Consider the following 24,105-nt stretch of genomic DNA (forward strand, 5'->3'; position numbering starts at 1 on the left):
TTGAGGGTCCACCTGCCGATGCAGGGGACACAGGTTCATGCCCCGGTCCGGGAAGATCCCACATGCCACAGAGAGGCTGGGCCCGTGAGCCATGGCCGCTGAGCCTGCGCGTCCGGAGCCTGTGCTCCGCAATGGGAGAGGCCACAACAGTGAGAGGCCCGCATATCGCAAAAAAAAAAAAAAAAAATTACCAGAACAAAACAGCAGGAGCTGAGATCATATACTCTTGCTAATTCACCTACAAATGGAAAAAAAAAAAAAAAAACACAAATAAAAACAGTTGTCCTAGGCAGAGAACATCCTGAGATGCACTTGTGGTCCATGTGAGACAAAGCTACAAGGGTAAGGTGCCTGAGCCAAGATGACCTTTATTTCTCGATAATGGAAAACAAAAAAATCTTTTTAAAGAAATCTGCTTAATCTAAAGGAATGAAAATAAATCAATGTGGGACGCAAAATTAAAAGCAGACCTGACAAAGTGTGGAGGGGCTGAAAGGAAACAAATGAAAAGTCGTAACTGTAATTCATCATCTTCAAGTACAAGGAAACATTTGCTTCTCCCACTCCACATTTCCATGAACATATTATAATTATATATATTTTAAGAGGGCATTTTCCATTGTACCCAGGTAGCATAAAATGAGTACAATTAATCTGAGCAGCACCCCATCCCTCACCTGCCTTGAGAGTTTTATGGCATCTTTGCTGGCAGTTCAGAATCCTCCCCCACAACTTGCTAGTTCCCCACAATGTCCAACAAGTTGAAGTTGCCATATAAAAGATTACTATAAAACCAAATCAGCATATTAGACATTTCAGGGACATAAAATTAAATGTAGACGATGTGACATCTACAACTATAAATACCTTCTCCTATGGAATTACTACAGGACTCCAAAATAAAGCTTCATTATTCACTTTGTGTTATAAAATGTCATAAACTATCATCTTTATATGAGAAATGTCTTATTTTTTTGGAGTATATCCCAGAAAATAAAAGAAATATTCTAGTATTCACTATGCCAAGTTAGAGATTAAAGCAATATATTTGTATATACACATGACTGCTTTTTCCTTCTCCAGCCACTTTTTGTAATTTAATTTTTGGACTGGGTGATAAAGTAGGAAGTGATATTCTTTCCCAGCCCTTTCTCCCAGACATATAGCTGACTTTCCCTCAGGAGATACCAATGCTATTGTTCTTATGGATGCTTCAAGAGATGTCAAGGCATACAATGCCAAACACTTTATAATCTATACCCCATTTTGCTTCTCTTTCCTTTTTTCAATTTATTTACACTTAAAAAAAACAGTTCAATTTCTCCCACCCCTCAGCTCCCCAACTTTTGGCAATCACGAATCTGTTCTCTGTGTCCATGAACATATATATATATATGTGTACATATATATGTGTGTATATATATGTAAATATGTATGTGTATATATATATATAGTGTGTGTATAAATATATATATGTTTTAAGATTCTACATGTGAGAGCAAACAGTATTTGTCCTTCTCTAACTTATTTCATTTAGCACAATGCCCTCAAGGTCCATCCAGGTTGTCACAAATGGGAGGATTTCATTCTTCTCTATGGCTGAGTAATAATATTTCATTGTATATATGTACCACAATTTCTTTATCCGTTCATCTATCAATGGAAACTTAGGTTGCTTCAATATCTTGGCTATGGTAAATACTGCTGTGATGAACATGATTGTGCACATACCTTTTCGAATTAGTGTTTTCATTTTCTTCATATAAATAACCAGAAGTGGAATTGCTGGATCATATGACAGTTTTATTTTTAATTTTTTGAAGAACCTCTATAATGTCTTCTATAGTGGCTGAACCAAATTTACATTCCCACCAACATTGCACAAGGGAACCCTTTCTCTTATTAGAGTCTTTATTTTAAAGTCTACATTGCCTGATATAAGTATAGCTGCTCCAGCTTTCTGTTGGTTTCCATTTACATGGAATATCTTTTTCTGTCCCTTCACTTTCAGTCTGTGTGTTTCCTTACATCTAAATGAGCCTCTTGTAGGCAGCACATAGATGAGTCTTGGCCTTTTTTTTAATTCATTCAGGCACTTTATGTCTTTGGATTGGAGAACTTAATCCATTTAAAGTAATTATTCATAGGCATGTGCTTATTGCCATTTTGTTAATTGTTTTCTGGCCATTTTTGTAGTTAAATATTTTTTGCATCTTTTAAAAAAAATTTACATATCTTTGAGATATTTTCAAATGGAATCCAGCAGCACAGTATTCCATTGCATGGATGAACCATAACTTAATTACCACCATGCTAGTGGCAGATATTAAATTATTTCCAATCTAATACTGTACTAAAAAAAAATCTGCAATTGACAATGATGTACATAAGTAATTTCTTACATGTAAGATTGTATCTGTAGAATAAATTCAAAATAGAATTTCTGAGTCAAAAATTTCCTCCCATTCACTATCACTATTATCATTTGATTTTGTTTAAATTTCTTTTCCTACAATATTGTTTTTATCAGCCATTAACTCTTACATTCCTAGGTTTGTGTTATACTTAAGAAAGTCTTTCCACATGTTATAATTATAAAATAATTCTTCCATATTTTCTTCCAGTTTTTTATATTTTTTTCATATTTATTTCTTTTATCATGTGGCTGAAGTGGAATAAATGAAATGCTGAACCTGTTGAGGCTTTCTCTCATATTATTCCAAACAAGGAAGTCCTTGGGTTCCATTCTGAATTTTATAGATAGATACATAGATAGGTAGGTAGACAGATAGATAGATAGATAGATTTTCTTTTCTAGATAGCTCTCTCATTTTATTTTATTTCATTTCATTTCATTTCAGTCCGCTCAGCATGCAGGATCTTAGTTCCCCGACCAGGGATCAAACCCGTGCTCCCTGCAGTGGAAGCGTGCAGTCCTAATCACTGGACAACCAGGAAATTCCCTCCATTCTGAATTATTAAAACCTATGTCAAGTTAACATATTAATGTTTTAAAGAGAAATAGTAATTATTTCAACTATGATTGCAAGGTGACCTATGATTTTTTAAAGACAGAAAAAAGACCAAAAAAAAGGTCTCAAAATATACAAATGCTGAGAACACTAAAAGTAACAGGAACAAAATACTGTCCCATAATTTGTTTTTTTGTAAGTAAAACTGGCTTTATAACACTATTTTGATTGGATATAAAGTCCCACATAAAAGGTTCTCTACGTGCTCCCATCTGCCACACTGACAAAAACTCCCCTAAGATGGAATTATCTCTGACCCCATCAGCTCCCTGTTGTCTAAGTGCCTGATATTCCTCCCTTCTTATTTCTTCTTTCAGTTTTGAATAGGGACCTTCTTGAATTCTGAACCAGGTCATATGTGAAAAGACATACATGGATGATTCTCCCTGACAAGTCATTGTTGAACAAGTCTGTGGCTGATCAACCTCAGGACCTTGAGACAGCTAACCTCCCAGAATGGCCTCAATCACATCAGTCACGGTTCATCAGAACCCCTGCACCACACTTCCAGACCTAGGTGAATTCCATAGGGTGGGGATGGTGTGGTATGGGTAGGCATGCACCTCAACATGGGGCTCAGAACTCTTGAAGGACAGCAGCAGCAGAAATCTACCCAACTGACCTTTCACCCTATCTCATGCAAGACAATATAAAGCCCTGAACGTGTTAACTTTTCTAAGTTCAGTGCCCATTATAATGTGTGTGTTAGGTCAGTTTTAACAGGAAGCCAAAGATCCTTCTGAACATGTGTTTATATTCTCCTGGTGCCTGAAGTATAGTTTAATTCAAGTTTGAAATTAGGGGAAAAAATTCAAAAAGATTGGTATCATGTAGCAAACACAATTATATGATTAAAATAAGTCCTTATAAAGAGCCAGTCATTTTAAGTGTTTGATTTCAATCCATTATCATTCAGGCAATAAAGAGATAGAAAAGATGTATACTGGTACATTACCTGTGTTCAAGTAAAATATTTAATTTGATATGTAACACATAGTTGACACTTGTTTGTTGACTTTAATGGTTTCTGTGATAACTGCCCCACCCCCATCCCAGGCCCCTAAGCACCCCCCCGAGGCCATTTAACCTCCATCCCAGAGTTCATACCAACCTCTTCTCAGTCCTCAGGTTCTTCCATGCCAAGCTCTTCGGCAGAGACAGGTTCCTTTCCTTAATAACTGGGTTGTCTGTCCTTCACTTTTCCCATCAGTGATCAGATACCTATCATGACATATTATTTCAATAGACGACTAGAATCTGGTTTTGTACCTTCTTCCTCAATTTTAGCTCCTGTCAAAATATTCCAGTCTCAGAGCTGGCACCCCAAACGCTTACCAGGAAAGGCCGTATGTGCTGCCTCAGACTTTGCATGGCTGACCATTCTCAAGGTTTGCCCAATGCTAATGCTCACAACTTCCAAGTTCTCTGCTAACCTTCTACGGTCCAAAATTTACTCCACAAGAAGAAAATCTGAATCATGGACATAAGCATTCACTAACAGAGTTCCATTCCCCTGATTGTCCTTTATCCTGTAGACATGTTTCCCAGTTTCTTTTTCAGAGAAAAGTTTTTGTTTACTCATTCTTAGAACATTCTACCTCTGGCCCTCCTACACCCATTTTAGTTTCCTCCCATCTCTGGGGATTGCTGAACTTTGAAGATTCAACTGGTTCCTTAATTCAGACACTCCCAGTCTGGTCCATCATGCTGATGTCCTTCTCCAGCAGTTCTCAAACATCAGCTTGCATCAGAAATACACAAAGCCTTATTAAAACATGCATTTCTGGACCACACCCCCAGAATTTTTTACTTGTTATGTCTTAGGAGAGGTTCAGAAATAATTTCTCTGCACCAGGCATCAACACCAGGAGATGTTGATAATGCTGAACAAGGATCACATTCTAAGAACTACATCCTAGGTAGGCCAGTGAATATACACACTACAGTATCTCTAATTCTAGATAACAGCCCAATGAAGAGATTAAACAATGAAGAAAGAAATCAAAAGTAGTTGGGGTGGGGGGGTGGTAGTGCCATAGAAGAAAAAAATTTAGGGGGCCTCAAAGATGGGATAAGACTTAGCTAGTCAGAAATGAGGAGGAAATAATAGTGTTTTCAGTATCCAGAATGACAGGAAATGGTTAATTGCAAATCATAATTTAGGAGTGAGAGAGACCAGCTGGCAGCAGAGATGCGGCAGACCAGGGAGGCCAAGGCCAAAGGCACCGAGCTCTGTAAGGGACAGGAATGCCACAGAAGGGTTTGAGCAGAGAATTAACATTGTTAAGGTGCCATAATTTCATTCACTCCTTCAAAAAATCTTTATTGTAGGCCTACTATATGCCAGACACTGTTCGGGAGTTTGGGGATTCCAGAGGGGACACAAGAGACAAAAAATAAATCTTTGCCATCATGGAGTTTACATTCTAATGCAGGGGGACAAAAACCAAAACAAAAAATAACTTCATCTAACTTACACGGCTAAAGAGAAAGGAGGAAGGGGCATAGGGAGTCTTGAATTGTTGGCATCTGGGAGAGCATAATCAAGTTTCACGGAGAGGGTGATGTGAAGTGAAGGAAGGAAGGAAGGAAGATACCCCGCAGGTATCTGAGGGGATGCTTTCCCGTAAGTGGAAAGAACCAATACAAAGAATCTGAATGAGCCAGTTTCAGGACTCACACGTGCTTGGGGGAGAGAGGGGAGTACACTACAGGCACCAGAATACAGAGGAGACTAAGCAAGGGAGAAAATAAGATGCGTCCAGAAATCAGAGTGACCAGATTGTGCAGGGCCTAGGAGGCCATTGCAAAGATTTTGGCTTCTACTCCAAATGCAATGGGAAGCTCTTAGAGGATTTTGAGTCAAAGGATGACATAACAGTTGTTCAAATACGAATACTATTACTATTACAACTACCACTGTTGCTGCTGCTGATACTAATACTAATAATAGTGTCTACCATGTAGACACTATTAACTCTTTTAATCCATACACTACAGCTATTCCAATTTTATATCTAAATATGTTGCCCAAGATTAAACACACCATAAATGTCAGGACCTAGATAAGAACCCAGACAGCCTGGCTCCAGAGTCTATGCCCATAACTGCAATAAATACTGCATTCCAAAATCCGACTAAAGTTTAAATCTTACAAAATCTGAATAAAGTTTATTCATTCTGGTTGCTATGATGAAAGAGGTCAAGGGTAAAATTAGGAAGCCTGACTGGGAGAAAGTTTACAGCAATAATCTAGGCCATGGCACTTCCCTGGTGGCACAGTGCTTGAGACTCGGCACATCCAATGCAAGGGGGCCAGGTTCCATCCCTGGTCGTGGACCTGGATCCCGCATGCCTGCCGCAACTAAGAGTTCACGTGCCGCAACTAAGAAGCCCGCATGCCAAAACTAAGAAGCCCACATGTCGCAAATAAGGAGCCCACTTGCTGCAACTGGGACCCGGCACAACCAAATAAATAATCTAGGCCACAGGGACATGCACCAAGGGGTAGCAGTAAAGAAGGTGAAAAGTGATCAGTCTGGATATGTTTTGATAGATTAAACAAGACTGACTGACATTAAATGTGGGATTTGAAAGAAAGGTGTGAAGGACTCCAGATTTATTTAAGAAGACTAACCTTAAAAGATTAGTCTGCTGCATGGGTAAAATGGTAAGAAAATGTTTAAATCAAAGGCGATTCCTGTGACCTTCAAGATGATACAAAAGCTAAATGCCACACTCCCTGTCCTGAAGGGGATACCGTACTTATAACTTCTCTTTCGTTACTTGTTTGCTCCTGGAGCAGTTATGGACCCCAACTATCAACAACCTAAACATAAACTAAGTAGTTTATTTTAATACATAAAATAGGATCATGGCTGAGCTCACCCTAAAATGTAAAGGTTTTCTATACTTCATAATAGTTATAAATTTAGGTTTTCACTAGTTTTAGGCAGAAATCAAAATGCAGAGGTTTTCTCTCTTTTTAAATCTATTTTTCTAGAATAAGCAAGGCATACTTGCACATTCCTGTATAAATGCCATCACTTTAAGTCATTAGTAAGAAATGTGTTAGATTAGATTAGGACATGTACGTAGGGGATTAGAACATGTACATAGAAAAGCAACTGGGGAAAGAAATATCAGCTGCTGGCAAAGAGCACTGTTAGAGGAAGGTCACTGTGAAAACGTTGATCCCTCCCTCTCTCTTTCCGCATCTCCTGAACAATCATAGTCAATTAATAACTCACCCACTGGTTCCTCAAAAAGAAGAACAAAAACACAGCAAGTCATGAAGTAGTCATAAACAACATACATATTTAAAGCAGATGTTTATAAAATAGCTCCCTTTTGAATGCAGTCTAATCTCAGCAGTATAAATCCAGTTGGGGGGAGATGCTCCTGTAAACTGGGTCAGGGTGTATCTGAATGAGTCAGCAGCTGTCAGGGACCCTGTGTATCCGGGATGAAGATCCCCTAGTTGGAAAGCTTGGCCATTGTCACACGGGGCCAGTTGCTGCAAAGACCCCTCAAAAGTCCAAGCTCTCAAGAAGCCTCTACACACCAGAATCAAAGACATTCCCACTGCTGAAGGGGTCCTAGCATGACTCATCAGAGAGCTGCTCTGATGAACAGGGATAAGCATTCAGTATTTCTTAGCATAAGGGTACCTCTCCAACATTCCTCACTCCCTCTTAATTCCAAAATTTCTCAAAGTAGAAGAAAACTCACAATAATGTCATTAACTGGTATATTGTTAAATATCCATATGCCTCAAAGAATCTGGATTAAATGACACTGTGTATTTTTTCAGAAATAAACAACATAGCTTAAAACAAGAATAGAGAAGATTTCTCAAATTCACAAATTACTCTCTGTTAGCATTTTTAGTCATTGAGAATTCTGCTTATTTAAGCCGTGGAGTGTCTATCTTTTTTTTTTAAAAACATCTTTATTAGAGTATAATTACAATGGTGTGTTAGTTTCTGCTGTATAACAAAGTTAGTCAGCTATACGTATACTTATATCCCCATATCTCCTCCCTCTTGCGTCTCCCTCCCACCCTCCTTATCCCACCCCTCTAGGTGGTCACAAACCACTGAGCTGATCTCCCTGTGCTATGCGGCTGCTTCCCACTAGCTATCTATTTTACATTTGGTGTGTATATATGTCCATGCCACTGTCTCACTTCATCCCAGCTTACACTTTCCCCTCCACATGTCCTCAAGTCCATTCTCTATGTCTGCGTCTGTCTTTATTCCTGTCCTGCCCCTAGGTTCTTCACAATCATTTTTTTTATTCCATATCTATGTGTTAGCATATGGTATTTGTTTTTCTCTTTCTGACTTACTTCACTCTGTATGACAGACTGTAGGTCCATCCACCTCACTACAAATAACTCAATTTCGTTTCTTTTTATGGCTGAGTAACATTCCATTGTATATACGTACCACATCTTCTTTATCCATTCATTTATCAATGGACGCTTAGGTTGCTTCCATGTCCTGGCTATGGTAAACAGTGCTGCAATGAACATTGTGGTACATGACTTTTTTTGAGTTATGGTTTTCTCAGGGTATATGCCCAGTAGTCTAATTTTTCTCTAAATACTTTTTAATAGAAATCATTGTATAAAATACTATAATTAAGCAAAGAATTCCAAACAACTATAACCTCTTCCTGATGCTTCATGTTCATTTCTTACTGCACCTTCCAGTGATACAGCAATTCCCCAAAATGCATCTCATTCTCCACAGCTACTTATCCCCATAATGAGGGGGCCCAGACATTATTTTTCACATGCTGTTTCAGATCTTTAATTTCTTGTTCTCCATTTTGATGTCTGAGTGTCAGAATGCCTGCTTCCACCAGTAACACAGCACGTTTCTCCAGTTACCTCCCCCTTATAATTTTTATACTATATTATGTACGCAGAGGTAGAAAACTCATTTGTTCATACTGTATATTAAATAAATTAAAGATGGCCTTCCCATCTTTAATCATAAGTAATATAAAGAAACAGCTGGAGGTTTAGATTAATCATGGCCAAAAAAAGAAAAGTACAAACTATATTAAAATTAAAATTGCTGTATTTTATAAGTGTTCACCAATAATAAAATGATCACTATGACACGAAGTCTTCAGAGATTTATCTTGCAGCCTGCTTAAACTATATATACTCCCCAGATGCAGTTTACAGAATAAGTTCTAACACTAAGGGGGCTCTACTTTATATTGAAAGAAAAGTCAGGCTGCCCTAAAACATTCTCAGGCTGAAGTAGTGAAAAATATCTCAGGCTTCCATGGTATTTGCTGAAAATTTGTGTTGCTTTGATATTTATTCAAGTGGTAGGGAAAAAATTCAAAACTCCTTCTGGGGAAGAAAATACACACACAAACATGCACACACCCTACCTACAAATTCATCTGCCAAAATAAAACAAGTAGTATTCGACGAGAAGAGAACCCTCTAGACAAAAACTCTTCATCCTTTAGAAGATGTAATTTTGGACCCTGCATGTATAATACAGTCACCTAAAGAGCCCAGAACTCATCTCAGACCAATTAATCATTCATAATCTCTGGGTTCTTCTTATTTCCCCTTTCAGAGAGGGAGGTGACCGTGGTCAGAGAGAAACTCTTGCACATCCAAGGAGCACCACAGAGGCAGGGGGAGCTGGAAATTTCAGCCTGTGATAGGAAAAAGGAGCCCCCAGCCTCAGAAGAAGTTTATATTCCTGAACTACAGATTTAAGCCTTGACTCCACTCTACCTCTGAGCTCTGCAAATAATCCTCAACAACTTCCATCCTCATTCTTTCAACAACTAGTTACTAACCATTCTCTGTGAACCATGCACTGTACTAAATGTTAGAGATACAATCGTAAAAAAAAGCATACACTAGAATTGAGGATAATCTAAACTCCAGGAGCAGATGTATCCCCAACTCCTAGTTGACACGTAGCAGGCACTCAATAAATAGTTTTGGAAGAATCAATCGCTGTCTTCCTGGACCTTACAATATAGTGGGGGGTAGGGTTGGGGTGGCAGATAGTAAGTAAATAATTGCATAAATAAGTACAGGTGGAAATTATGGTAAATGTTAAAAATGAATTCGAACAAGAATGAGGTGAGAGATTTTAACAGAGGAAGTTGTTTTAAATTGGAAGGTTAGGGAAGAACTCTGAGGAACTAGATTAAAGCTGAGACCTGAAGGAAAGATGACTCCAGGTGAAGAAATGTGCTATTTGTATATAAGAGGGTGGAATTCAATATTATCCAGCAATATTGACATTTCAGAGGTCCCCTCTTTGTCATCTATTCTGAGTTCTCTCACTTCTGCCTCTAGAGAGTTAGAAGATTGGTAACAATGTCCCTTACTGTTTCACCGACCAAGTGTTCCTGTCAGAAAAGCAATTACCAAGTTACAATTTAACACCATTCCTTCCTTACTTTTCAAAAAGAGGAAGAAAATATTTATCCCTTTGAAAGTAACTCTAAATTAACCACAACTGAAGCTACCATCTACTGTTATTTAATGTTCTTCATTAAAAGAAACTATTTTTTTCTAAACAGATTTTTGTCACCTAAACCAAATATGTGTACAGTGTTTTCTTTTTCCACTAAGTAGACAATTATATAATCCAACAAGTTTCCGTGTTTGATTCAATTAGCCAAAAGGTTTAGTGCCAAATTCACTGCGCAGCTGTACCAAACCATCCTCCTGATGCTTCCCTCTATTATTTTTTTCTCCCTTTTTTTTTCTTTTTTTGTATTTTTTTAAACATCTTTATTGGAGTATAATTGATTTCCAATAGTGTGTTAGTTTCTGCTTTATAACAAAGTGAATCAGTTATACATATACATATATCCCCATATCTCTTCCCTCTTGCGTCTCCCTCCCTCCCACCCTCCCTATCCCACCCCTCTAGGTGGTCACAAACCACTGAACTGATCTCCCTGTGCTATGCGGCTGCTTCCCACTAGCTATCTATTTTACATTTGGTACCATATATATGTCCATGCCACTCTCTCACTTTGTCACAGCTTGCCCTTCCCCCTCCCCGTGTCCTCAAGTCCATTCTCTAGTAGGTCTGTGTCTTTATTCCTGTCTTACCCCTAGGTTCTTCATGACCTTTTTTTTTTTCCTTAGATTCCATATATATGTGTTAGCATATGGTATTTGTTTTTCTCTTTCTGACTTACTTCACTCTGTATGACAGACTCTAGGTCCATCCACCTCAATACAAATAACTCAATTTCATTTCTTTCTATGGCTGAGTAATATTCCATTGTATATATGTGCCACATCTTCTTTATCCATTCATTTGACCCACCTCCAAGAGAAATGTAAATAAAAACAAAAACAAACAAATGGGACCTAATGAAACTTAAAAGCTTTTGCACAGCAAAGGAAACCATAAATAAGACCAAAAGACAACCCTCAGAATGGGAGAACATATTTGCAAATGAAGCAACTGACAAAGGATTAATCTCCAAAATTTATAAGCAGCTCATGCAGCTCAATAACGAAAAAACAAACAACCCAATCCAAAAATGGGCAGAAGACCTAAATAGACATTTCTCCAAAGAAGATATACAGATGGCCAACAAACACATGAAAGAATGGTCAACATCATTAATCATTAGAGAAATGTAAATCAAAACTACAATGGTATATCATCTCACACTGGTCAGAATGGCCATCATCAAAAAATCTAGAAACAATAAATGCTGGAGAGGGTGTGGAGAAAAGGGAACACTCTTGCACTGTTGGTGGGAATGTAAATGGATACAGCCAGTATGGAGAACAGTATGGAGGTTCCTTAAAAAACTACAAATAGAACTACCATATGACCCAGCAATCCCACTACTGGGCATATACCCTGACAAAACCATAATTCAAAAAGAGTCATGTACCAAAATGTTCATTGCAGCTCTATTTACAATAGCCAGGACATGGAAGCAACCTAAATATCCTCCCTTTGCCTATTCATTTTCAGTCTCTTTTTCCTGTGTTTCTTCCTCCATCTGCTTCTGAAAACTAAGAGTGGCACATATCAGAATCTCTAGGGACCTTTTTTCCAACTACAGGGTAGCTAGATTTTTATGCAAAGGATAATCAGTGAAAATCCAACAAAACCCAAACCTCTCATCTCACAGGATTAATTTTCCCACCGAACTAAAAGGAAAGCAGAGGGAGAGCGGAGGACTTTCCGGTCACATATATCTCCCAGTGCTTGTCTTTAAACATAATTTAAGCATAAAAAAATAACAATAAACACTAAGTTCACAATCAAGCTTTTTGATTAATAGACTGCATCAAAGTATAAGAGAAGGGCATGCTCAACACATTCTGCTCTCCTGCCAAATCAAATGCACTGATGCCTTGGTACAAACCACAGCTGACTCGGGGGTGTACTGCAGCAGTACTAAGCCTATAGTCCTGAAGCTACATTCCCCCCACACTATTTGTTCCCATCTTACTTGCTTTGGTTACATGACAACTTCTGTAAACTTAAAATTCTGCTTCAAGCTGCTCTGTAATTTTTCAGCACTTTACCATTTTGCAGAGTGCTGGTTTCCAAACTCACAGCTCAGTGAATCACAGCAGCTGTTCTGGCCTTCTTCCTAGAGTTTAACATTCGGACTTCCCTTGCAAAGTTTCTGTTGTGGTGGCCTGTTTCTCAGCACTCACACTCTACTGAATAAACACCTCGGTACCAACATCAGAGGCACAAAAAAGACTAAAAATTTAATAACGGTGATTATTAAGATAACTGTAAAATAGTCACCAAAATCCTTCACAAGGAAGTTTTAATCCATGTAAACAAGAGGGAGAAGATAAAGAATGGCTGGTAGAGTTATTCCTAATTGATGCAGACTTCGGTAAATTTAAACTTTTTTTTTTTTGGCTGTGCCACGCAGCTTGCAGGGATCTTAGTTCCCTGACCAGGGATCGAACCCATGCCCTCTGCAGTGGAAGTGAGTAGTCTTAACCACTGGACCACCAGGGAATTCCCAAATTTAAACTTTTAACATGTAAAGTGTTAACTCCTCTGTTCCTCTCACATTCCCCATCCAATCAATCAATCTGCAAGTTCTACCAGCGGGAGAGAATCCAGCCTCACATACCCACCTTCTCTGTGACCAGCCTCTGTGACTGGGCACCATCATCTCCTCCCTGGACAATGAAACGGCCTCCTAAGGGATCTCCCCTCATTCACCCATGCCCACTTCAATCTTCTCTACATGGCCACCAACGAAGGCAACACGTCTACAGTTCTGTCCCTTGAGGGACGCAGTGTACAGCTGTGCAGTTGCACTGCACCCAGCCACCCAACAGAGAAGCCAAAGGGGAGACAGGGCTGAAACCCAGCCCCACTCCATTCACAGGTGGTAACTTATTCTAATTCACATAGCTCTTGTGTCTTTTTGACTCAAAATAGTTCAACAGTTTCCTTCTTGTTCTCCATAAAATCCAAACTCCGCACCATAGTCCCCAAGTCCCTAAGCAATCTGGTCCTGTCATTCTGATCTCCTCTTGGAGCACCAGCCCCTTCCTGTCCCACTGCAGGCAGGTGGGAAAATATGCCGTTCCAGGAACACATCAAGCACATTCTACACTCAAGGCATTTGCCCTTGTGATCCCTGCTGCCTGTAAGTCTCGCTCTTCTCCTAGCAAAATCCCCTCCCATCAGGTCCGTGCTCAAATGTAACCAGTACAAAAAGTTTTCCCTGAAAGCAGCACCTAAAATGGCATTTCTGACCTCAGCATTCTTGTCCCTAATCTCATTTTACTTTTCTTCTTAGTACTTGAATCCACTAGATACATCTATTTATTGTCCCTTCTTGTTCCACTAAGATGTACACTCCATTGATATGAATATGTGGCTCACAGAAGAAATAGCAGTGACTAAAAAAATGAATGAAAGCTTCTAGTTTGGCAAGTAAAGAAATAAGTCACCAGAAATTTAAGAAATTAAAAAAGGAGGATAAAGAGAAGCAAAACTTATTTTTCCCTAAAAATTAGAAGAGATTCTTTAAAAAGTAATGCTGCTGAGAATTTCATACTGCAGACCATCTGGTACCCTGTTAGGGGAGATGCCAATCCATACAACCTTCTGGAAAGTGACTCAAGGATGTGGAACAAGAGATATAAGAGTTCATATCCTTTGATTTCAGTGTCTTGTTTCTTGGACCTATCCTGTAAAAACAGAAACCAAAACTCATTTTTGAGAACATCCCTACAATATTATTTCTGTGAGCACAAAATTGCAAACTATATATCCAATATTGTTACATATTGAATATTGTTATATATCTAATAACAGGATAGTGGCTATAAAAATTATGGTATAATCTCATGACAGTTATCAAAATGTTACTTAAAATTCATGACTTGAAGATTATTCAAAGCCATGGGAAAATACTTACAATATAGTGTTTTGTGAATAACATAGAATAAAAAATTATCTCTTTATGTTTGTCAATATGTGTATGTATCCTGATTTTATAAAGAAAACATATGAGGATATATGAACAGGAAAAAAATACTATCACAATATTTTACATTGTTTACTAATGACAGTGAGATCAAGAACAAATGTAATCTCCTTAAATGTCTTCATTTTCAGTTATAAGCACTTATTTTCATTGTAACCAAAAATGCAAATTTTTAAGTGAAGTTATACCATTTTCATGAAGTTTGTTATATCCTAGTTCTTAGGGATTCCTACTGGTGCTTCACCATTTCTTACAAAAGATCTGTCATTTCTTACTAAAGCTTTCAGAATGATTTATAGATAAAAACATTATGAGAGAAGGTTAAACTGACTGCATACTGGGCACATGTTACAGTATTGGGCACATGTCATCAAAATAAATCCAGATTCACCAAAGGTTTATTTTTATCTTCATCAAAATGAAAGTGAAAATTTTGGAGGTGTTTCATTTAAACACACACACACACAAAACCAAAAAGCTAAAATTCCCATGGCAGCATATTAAACCTATATAGGTAATTATTAACCAAATCCATCCATTTCCAAACTAGTTCTGTCTGCTTATTCATTTTAACATTGAAGTGTATGTATTTATCACCTGGAATTGTCACAAACAATAAGCAAAACAAATGTAACTTAAAAATAAATAAATGTGTAGCTGGGAAGAACCTAGAAAAGTCAAATAAAATGAAGCACATTTGCATGTCCCAACTCTAAGAAATTTTAAGGAAAACCAACATTCAAAGTCTAATGCAAGATAATCTTCTGTAGATTTGCTCAGCAGAAGTTTCAGCCACAAGCTTATAGTTTCTGCTATGAGCAGAGGAACTACAAAGGTAAAAAGTGTTACCTGAAAAACCAAACTTTCAAATAAAAATCACTAAAAATAAATGTATAATTATGAAGTGTAGTTATGGTGATCCACAAAGGTTTTGAGTTTTGTTTTGTTTCATACTTTTGCTTCCATGAATACTTAAGAAGTGGAGTCAAATAAAATCCTTCCTTCCTAAATGAGCCAGAATTTTTCCATTATCTCTTGACCTTCTCAAATTCCAGAAGCCTTGAGTAAGCCCCAGTCGTTTCATCTCAGAAAAGTCGCTTTAGCCAGCTAAGTACTTTGTGAAATTAATAGGGTGTTGTATAAGATGAAAGGACTAGAAAATAAAATTTAAAAAAAAGAAAAAAAAATAGCTGAAAGTCAAACAAACACTACAAAATGGTAATTAGAGATAAGCTGCACTATATAAGTTATGATCCATTGGCCTAAAAATGGAGGGCAAGGCAAGGTAAATTCCTTTATTTTATGGTTTTGTTTCATTTTTCCATGACTGTCTTCAGTAACTGTTGAAATTTTGGAAAGTATTCAATAATCTTCAAACTTTATAAGAGAGTCCGTGTTAACAAGCAGAGCACGTGTTTCACGTAATGCTGAGCCCATACTTGCATTCCTACTGTCAAAAAGACTTATAAATTTCTAAAATTATTTAATGATTTATCAAGCTGCAAGGAGAACAATTACTGAAGAAAGTCATGGGAAAAATAAATATTAAAGCTACATTTCCCCAACTCCTTTGGAGCTAAGCTTCTCGATGAAAATCATGCCCCTCCTTTTCAGATACATTCCTATGAAATTTGGAAGACAGGTGGTCTTCCCACCACTGCTGGCCGATTCCATTGGTAAATATGGTCAGGAAGGTACCTCAGTGTTCCAGTCTTCCACTTTGTGGAGGGAGGGATGGAGGGCAGGAGGGAGACACACAGATAGATATGCAGCAGAGGCAGGGGTTGAATTCTGCTTTCTAGAGTCCAGTCACCAGCTTCCGGTGCAGAAGAAGTCAATGGAGAAAGCTTCCTGATCCCGGGATTACATTTACAGCAGCATACTCATGTGGCAGTAGTTCTAATGGAGGCCTCCTGATTCCCCCCAGTTGGGACTGAGGTAGTAACCTCAGAACATGGTTAGCTCTCTCTGCTATTCTAGGAATCAATGCTGGAGGATCAGCCTAAAGCCTCCTCTTCCAGCCTTTCCAACAAGTGCATAAACCCATAATTACTTTTGTTCAATAATCCCCTTCTGCTCAAGATATCTAGAATGGTCTCTCTTTCCTGAATGGAATGGATAAACACAGGTGCCCACTCACCTTGTTAGTTGTGACTGGGGTGACACGGGTTATCTGACTACCCCTCTGTAGGGCCTACAGGCAAAGAAACCTCCTGAGGCTTGGAGGTCTGAAGCACAGCAATTCACAGACTTGGTACCAACAATAAGAGATACTGTCTCTGTCCTCTTGCAGTTTAAAATCCAGCAGAGAACATGAAGCTAATTCACATGAAAAGTCTGAAAATAACATACTAAATCCCTAATTAAGTAACAGATTATAAGCTAGCAAATAATGTTGCAGGAGTCCAGCATGGAGGGAAGAACAAAGAACTAGGAGATACCTTGCATATACCACTTAATACCTCCTGACGCAATTTCTTGGTTTGGAGAAGCAGAAACAGTATTGAGGGAAAGATCATCTTGAAGAAAGTTTAAAGATCATCTTTAAGAAAGTTTCCAGTTCTAATAAGATGATTTTTGGAGAATAATGTGGAAAAGTGTCATAAAAAACAGCTTCATGAATGGGCAAAACAGAGGACTTAAAAATGTTGAGTAGGGGGGACCTCCCCGGTGGTCCAGTGGTTAAGACTCCACGCTTCCACTGTAGGGAGCACGGGTTCGATCCCTGGCTGGGGAACTAAGATCCTGCATGCCACGCGGCGAGACCAAAAAATTCAAAAAAAAATTTTTTTAATGTTAAGTAGGATTTTGACAGTGAGAAGAAACTGGAAAAACAGATATCACTAAAAAACGATAAAATTGTGGTATCTTGGCTGGATAAGGAGTCCAGTATGCATTATCAAGTGAAAATTGGAAACAGTGATAAATACATTTGAAAATAGGGAAGACACGGAAAGTTTCTAAACAGGGCAGTGGAATTGGAAATGTGCCATCAGACAAGAGCAGAGTTTCTCAATCTTAGCTCCACTGACGTTTGGGACCAAATAATTCTTGTGCTGTGCATTGTCAGATGTTTTAGCAGCATCCCTGGTCTCTACCCATAGGATGCCAGGAGCACCCACCACTCATGACAATCAAAAATGTCTCCAGACGTTACCAAACATGCTATGGAGGGCAAAAAACCACTCCCAGTTAAAAGCCACTAGACTCGAGAAAGATTAGTATGGAAAGATGAGGAACGATAATTTAACAATTTAAGAAGCAAGTATAACTGTCTTATTCTGTGACGTGTGCCCAGACCAGGAGTTGTAACACACAATAAACAGTGAAGAGGTGGGGCGGTGCGGGGAGAATATGGCGAACAGGAGTACACAAGTACCACCTACAGGGGGCACACCACTCAGCATCAGCCAGCTGTGGCTGCCACGTGGGAGGGCAAATCCAGGGTCTCCAGGCCTCCTCCCCACCCCACCCCACCCCACCCCAAGAGAAATAAATTCCAGACCCTTCAGTAAATTTTCCTAATTTTAAAAACACAGGACTTAGTTCAAGTTTTCTGAAAAACAATAAGCAGGCTGAATTTGACCCTCAAGCTGCCAGAGATCAGGAGCTTAGACTAAGGTGATGACAGCTTGAAGGGGTGTTTAGGAGAAAGTGATGGATCTTGATCAAATAAACTAACTGTTAAAAGTCAGTTTTGAAAAAAAAAGAGGATCACTCCTACTTTCCATCCTCACTCTACAGTGATAAGTGGTCAAACTTCATCAACTTGTAACTACGTAACAGAAATGTTAATCTTCTGATTTGGTATTCTTTCCTGCTTCATTGAATGTATGCTTACAGTAAAAAGTAATAAAGTCACTCACTTGCATTTCCTAGAATTAAAAAAAAAAAAAGTCAGTTTTGAGAACAGGGGGCAAAAGTGAACTTGAATAAGTATTAGATGGTATGAAGGAATTACTGAGTGTGATAACAGTCTTAAGATTATGTTTAAAAAAAGACAGGCCTTATCTGTTTGTGGTATTTAACCATATATATATATATATATATATATATATATATATATATATATGCTTTCCACTATAGATGAAACAAAAAACAGGGAGAGAGAAAAAATAATGGGTAAAACTCAACATATCTGAATATTAAGAGTAAGTAAGAGGAATGAGGAAAAGTGACTTCAAAATTTTGAATTCGAATAAGCAATCAAAGAACATCACCAGAGAGACTGCACCACTAAACTTATTTATTTCCTTTGGGTTCCCCTGGAAAAAGCTGTCTTTACATCTTAACTTGTTAAAACTTATTTTCTAGAATTCACTGACAGCCCACACTTTCCTCTCCATTATCAATCAGACCACAAGAATTAATTCCATACCTTATATGCTCCACTTTAGAATAAGGCTAACTGGAATCATACTCTTTAAAATTATACTCTAACTAAATGATAAATTTAGTTAGTAGCACTTATTGAGCAATTTCTGTTTGCAGACTCTGTGCTAAGCCTTTTACTGGCATTATCACATTTAATCCTCAAGTCAAACCCAGGAGGCAATTACTGTTATAAAGAAACTATGATTCAAAGAGGTTAACTAACTTGTTCCCAGGACAATCAGCAAATAAGTGGCAGAGATGGGATTTAAATGCAGGCTGTCTGATTCCATAATCCCATCTCCTTAGCATTATCCTATACTGTCTTCCATGGGGCATCTTTCATAATTAGCACACAAGCAGTTTATGAACATCTGGCCTTAAAATAAATCATGTATCTCAGTAAGCCAGGCAAGCTCATACATACCTTTAATTCACACTTAGAGGTGTCTAGCCCCCTTCCTGTACGGTGAACCCTCTCTGGCTATATCTAGAAAGCAAGCATCCCCTTCTGTACTGCCTTTGCAGTTGCCCTAATGTTTCAGGAGCAAAGTAGCATCTTGCTCAAATTCTTAATAATATTTTCAGGATGAAAGTAGGAACAATACAGCTTTCCAGATAATTCAAAGCACAATGGACTTGCACCTTAATTTATCAGAAACACCAAGAAATGTGACGCGACCTCTTCCACCATGGAACACATCCATGGTTGGCATCATAGAGTCACAGTGTCTAGGTTTCTGAACCTCTGCTGATTACCACAGCAACTGGCTAATTCCCCATAACCAAACGAAAAGCAAATCCAGTACTGCATACTGTCTCAGGGTGCATGTCCCACCAGGATCCACGCACCGGGGCCTGCAGCCTGGGAGTCACTGCATGGCGAGAATGGCTGGGATGGACGGTTTATTATGGTTAAAACAAAATGCTACAGTATCAGTTAGCACAAACCAGGGAAATAAATTCCTCATATGAAACTATTCAAACCAAATTTCTGCTTAGGGAGTGTCCAGTTTTACATAAGCAAGCTTTCCCTCTGCCAGCATTTGAGGCAGCGGCACTTTCAGGTATTTCTGAATTAATCGCCTGAACCCATTCGAATCACATATTGTATAATTTTCTAACAGGCTTGCAAGCAATTTCAGCTCCTCTCCCCCACTTCACCTCTACCTCCCATCACCTCTTCACACTGAGTAAGACTCGTTTTTCAAAAGAATCTTCTACAATTCAGATATGCTTTAAACTCATTCAAATGTGGACTATTCTGACACTTAGTAAGAAAAAGTCATACCTTCCATCAACGAAGAATTTAAATCCAGTTTTAGAAAAGGAGATAGAGCTGTCAAGTGTGGACATTTCTTAAGTTTACGTGTACGATTTAAAAGAAGCCTCTTCGTTTATCTCTTACCTCAACCTAAAAAAATCCCACTCAGCCATAAACTGTAACCCGCTGGAACTGCAACCCGTGATGCTGCTGTCACTTGTGTAACAGAGCCATTCAGCGACTTGCTATAGAGAGGAGGAGCTTGACTATTTAGGATTATATACCCTACGAAAAAAACCATGCTTACACTTGAGGGATGTAAACGTATCAACTATTTTATAGTAATACAAAAGTAATCATTTTAATGAAACAGATTTTTCTTCAACCTTACCGACGCTACAGGAGAAACATCTGCTAATGTTTACTTGCTTATTCAATAAATCACAGTTAATCTCCAAAAACAACACCCAGACTAAATGGTTCTGTGATTTCTTGGTAATCTTATAGTTGAAAAAGTTAACAACTGTATGTTTTCAAAATTAAGCCACCCTCTTCCCCATCCAATTGTTTTCTTTGAACTGCTTCCTTCAATTTACATAAAATCCATCTGCAGCAGTAGGAAAAACAGTCCGAAGAGAAAAGCACCACCACCTCTTCCAAGGCCTGGGTCTAAGACTATACCATTTACTTGATATGTTTCACTCCAGGGGTGCAAACACATGCAGAATAAATGTTACTGTGACAATGAACGAAAAATATACCCAAGAAAAGTCCAGATCAAAAGGCACTCCAAATTTCTACTCCACTCTCAAGGCTTAACAGTTATCTCTGTGGGTAGCAAACACTATGCGTACACACACACAATGCACACAAAAACTTTTCTCCCATAAGCTGATTTTCTTTTTATTTACCATGTTTCTAGTTTACTAAATGCAATCATATTTTTAAAATATTTAATGACTCTAAAAAGTAGATCTAGGTGATTTGATAAGTGTTTCAGAACAATCTGGAGGAGGGCTTCCAATTTTTAAACAGCACATTTCATTAAAAAAATTCTTTAACTTCGAAAGAGTTATCAGCATCATTTTTGTTAACCAACAGGACTTAAACAGTCAGGGTGGAAACAGAGGAATATACAGTTATTTTTAAAAACAGCTTACAATATTTAAATGTACTGAAGAGTATATGATTCCTCTCAGGAGATAGAAAATAGCTTCATATAAACACCAGATTGTTTTCTCCTCTCACATTAAAACACTTGAAATATTTTTAAATGTAAATTTAATTATTCTTGGCCCTATTTTCTTACCTCTAAATCAAAAGTTTATTAGGAAAAAAAAGAAATCAAAGCCTAAGTCCAGCTGCTGATAGAATAACTAGAATATTAAAATACAAAACAACTTTGTATCTATGCTTTCTTTGGCCTAACAAAAACATGGATAGTAAATTTCCTTGAGACCTCGTTTCTGATTCCTGCAGCACTTTGTCTCCACTACACATCCTGACATTTAGAATTCAAGAAACATCAAATAACAGAGCTAGAGAGATCATAAATTACAAAGAAGTCGGGAGAGGCAAGGTAATTGACTCAAGGTTAGTCAGTGGAAGGGTTAGAACTTAGATGTAGGTTTCCCAATGCCCAGATGTCTGTTGTCTTCCCCACAGGCCAGGCTTCACCATAAGTGCTCTTTTGATTTGTTCAGTTTTATATATGCATTATTTTCTATGTAAGAATCTTAGAATTTCAATGTGGAACAGGAACTGAGCCTAACACATTTTTGGTCTGTCCTGTTTTTTCTCTTTTTCCTCCACATAAGGCAACTTGGAACACAGACTAGCCATTCAATAAATACTCATAGAATTAAATTTTGAAATATTAATTGTGACACTTCAGAATATTACACAGTACGAATTGTTCTTAGCATGCATTTGTATCTAAGAAGTTACAATACTGCTAATTACCTCTAGAAAAAGTGTATTCTGGGAGAATTTTTAAAGTTATTTAAATAAGTATAGATTTATTGAAGAGTGTAGATTCATATAAGCCAATGTAAATTACTACTCAAAACCAAGAAAAAAGCACTGTGAGCAAAAGAGCTGTGAGCAAACATGCATTAAAAACTTACCCACTGAAGAAAATAAATGACTAGGGTTAGGCTGATAGGTCCCTACGAAACTATAAAAATATCTCGTCCACCGATGTCTAGAGAAAACACTATGGTGTTCTCCTCTACTATATACACACACAATACTTCTGACACCCATGTGTGGGTTTTTTCCCACACAGACCCTTTCTCCCACATCAGCTGGGTGTCCTGCAATTCAGTTCAGTTGAACCAGAATTACCACAGAGCCGACAGGTTAAGGGCTCAGTCCCATAAGGCTGCCCCCACTTCAGATGCCCATCGCAAGTAGTAGGTCCCCAGGTTACCCACAACTTCTGTGTGACTTGGCTACAAATCAGAAATTCCCAAGACGCCCCCCTTCTCAGGTTCAATAATTTTCTAGAGTGGCTCACAGAACCAAGGAGAACAGCCGACTTACTATTGCCAATTTATTACAAAAATATATATATATTTTTTTTTTTGCGGTACGCGGGCCTCTCACTGTTGTGGCCTCTCCCGCTGCGGAGCACAGGCTCCGGAGCACAGGCTCAGTGGCCATGGCTCACGGGCCTAGCCGCTCTGCGGCATGTGGGATCTTCCCGGACCGGGGCACGAACCCGTGTCCCCTGCATCGGCAGGCGGACTCTCAACCACTGCGCCACCAGGGAAGCCCTACAAAAATATTTTAAAGGATACAAATGAACAGCAAGATGAAGAGGTACATAGGTCAAGATCTAGAAGGGTCCCCAGGGCAGGAGTTTCTGTCCCCTCTGGAGTTGGGGTGTACTACCTTCCTGGCTTGTAGATGCATTCCAAGATTCAGAAGCTCTCCAAAACCTGAACTTTAGGGATCTCTGTAGAGGCTTCATCACATAGGCATGGTCGATTATTAACTTAGTTTCAAAACCCTCTCCCTCCGTGGAATATAGGGGGTAGGGCTGAAAGCTCCAAGTTTCTAATCACGGCTTGGTCTTTCTAGTGACCAGACTCCATCCAAGAGCCCACCAAGAGTTGTCTCATTAGAACAAAAGATGCTCCTATCACCTAGGAAATTCCAAGGGATAGAGGAGCTCTGTGTCAGACACGCCTATCACTCAGGAAATTACAAGGATTTTTGGAGCTCTGTGTCAGGAACAAGGCTCAAAGGCCAAATATTAGCAGGAATAGGGCAGGGGGGGCGGCAGTTGAGACCAAAATAAGCATATTTGTTTATTATTTCACAACCTAGTAACACTTATCTACCTATGAACTTCATGGACTCCAGTGCTGGAGAAGAAAGAGCTCTCTGTGTAAATGAAGCTGGTGAGGAGAAGTAGGACGGAAGACAGGAGAAAGAAAAGCTGAGCACGGACACACAACCTATGAATCCCCGAGGATGTGCAGGTAGGCAGGTCTTTAAGTAAAGTCACAGTAGAGTAAGAACTCTGAGTCTCTAACTTGTAAGTCTGTTCACTGCTTTGCTTGGGAGCTTTTCCAGTTCGGGGTTTTGTTTTGTTTTGCCCTTGGTTACCCAGTAAAGTCACTGTTTAAAAAATTCCACCCCTGTATAAACTAAACTAAGAAGAAAAGGAGAATTGTCCTTCTCTAGACGTGGCTGACAGGAATTTCAGAGGCTCTGGATGACCAAGGCACTCTGGTCACAGTTGTGGTGCCAGCTGGAGGCCAGGAGAGAGGTCTGCAAGGTTAGCGCAGGACAGCAAGGGGCCCTTGGAAGACCAGGGGCCTCAGAGCTGGCTTGGGCATGACTGGAAAATCCCATCAGAGAGCCAGTTTGCCCTCTGCATGATGGCTCTGTAAGACTTCCCTAGGCGATTGAATTAGGGAGTTC

The 24,105-nt window shown here is 38.8% G+C and overlaps 1 protein-coding gene across 2 annotated transcripts in view; it reads right to left on the reverse strand.

The window, feature by feature from the left end:
- PLOD2 (procollagen-lysine,2-oxoglutarate 5-dioxygenase 2) overlaps positions 1–24,105 on the reverse strand; it is a gene marked incomplete at both ends in the record, with an annotated part of 105,877 nt that overhangs the window by 73,578 nt on the left and 8,194 nt on the right. The window lies entirely within an intron of this gene.

Source organism: Hyperoodon ampullatus (assembly GCF_949752795.1).
Source record: "Hyperoodon ampullatus genome assembly, chromosome: 5".
Classification (NCBI taxonomy): domain Eukaryota; kingdom Metazoa; phylum Chordata; class Mammalia; order Artiodactyla; family Ziphiidae; genus Hyperoodon; species Hyperoodon ampullatus.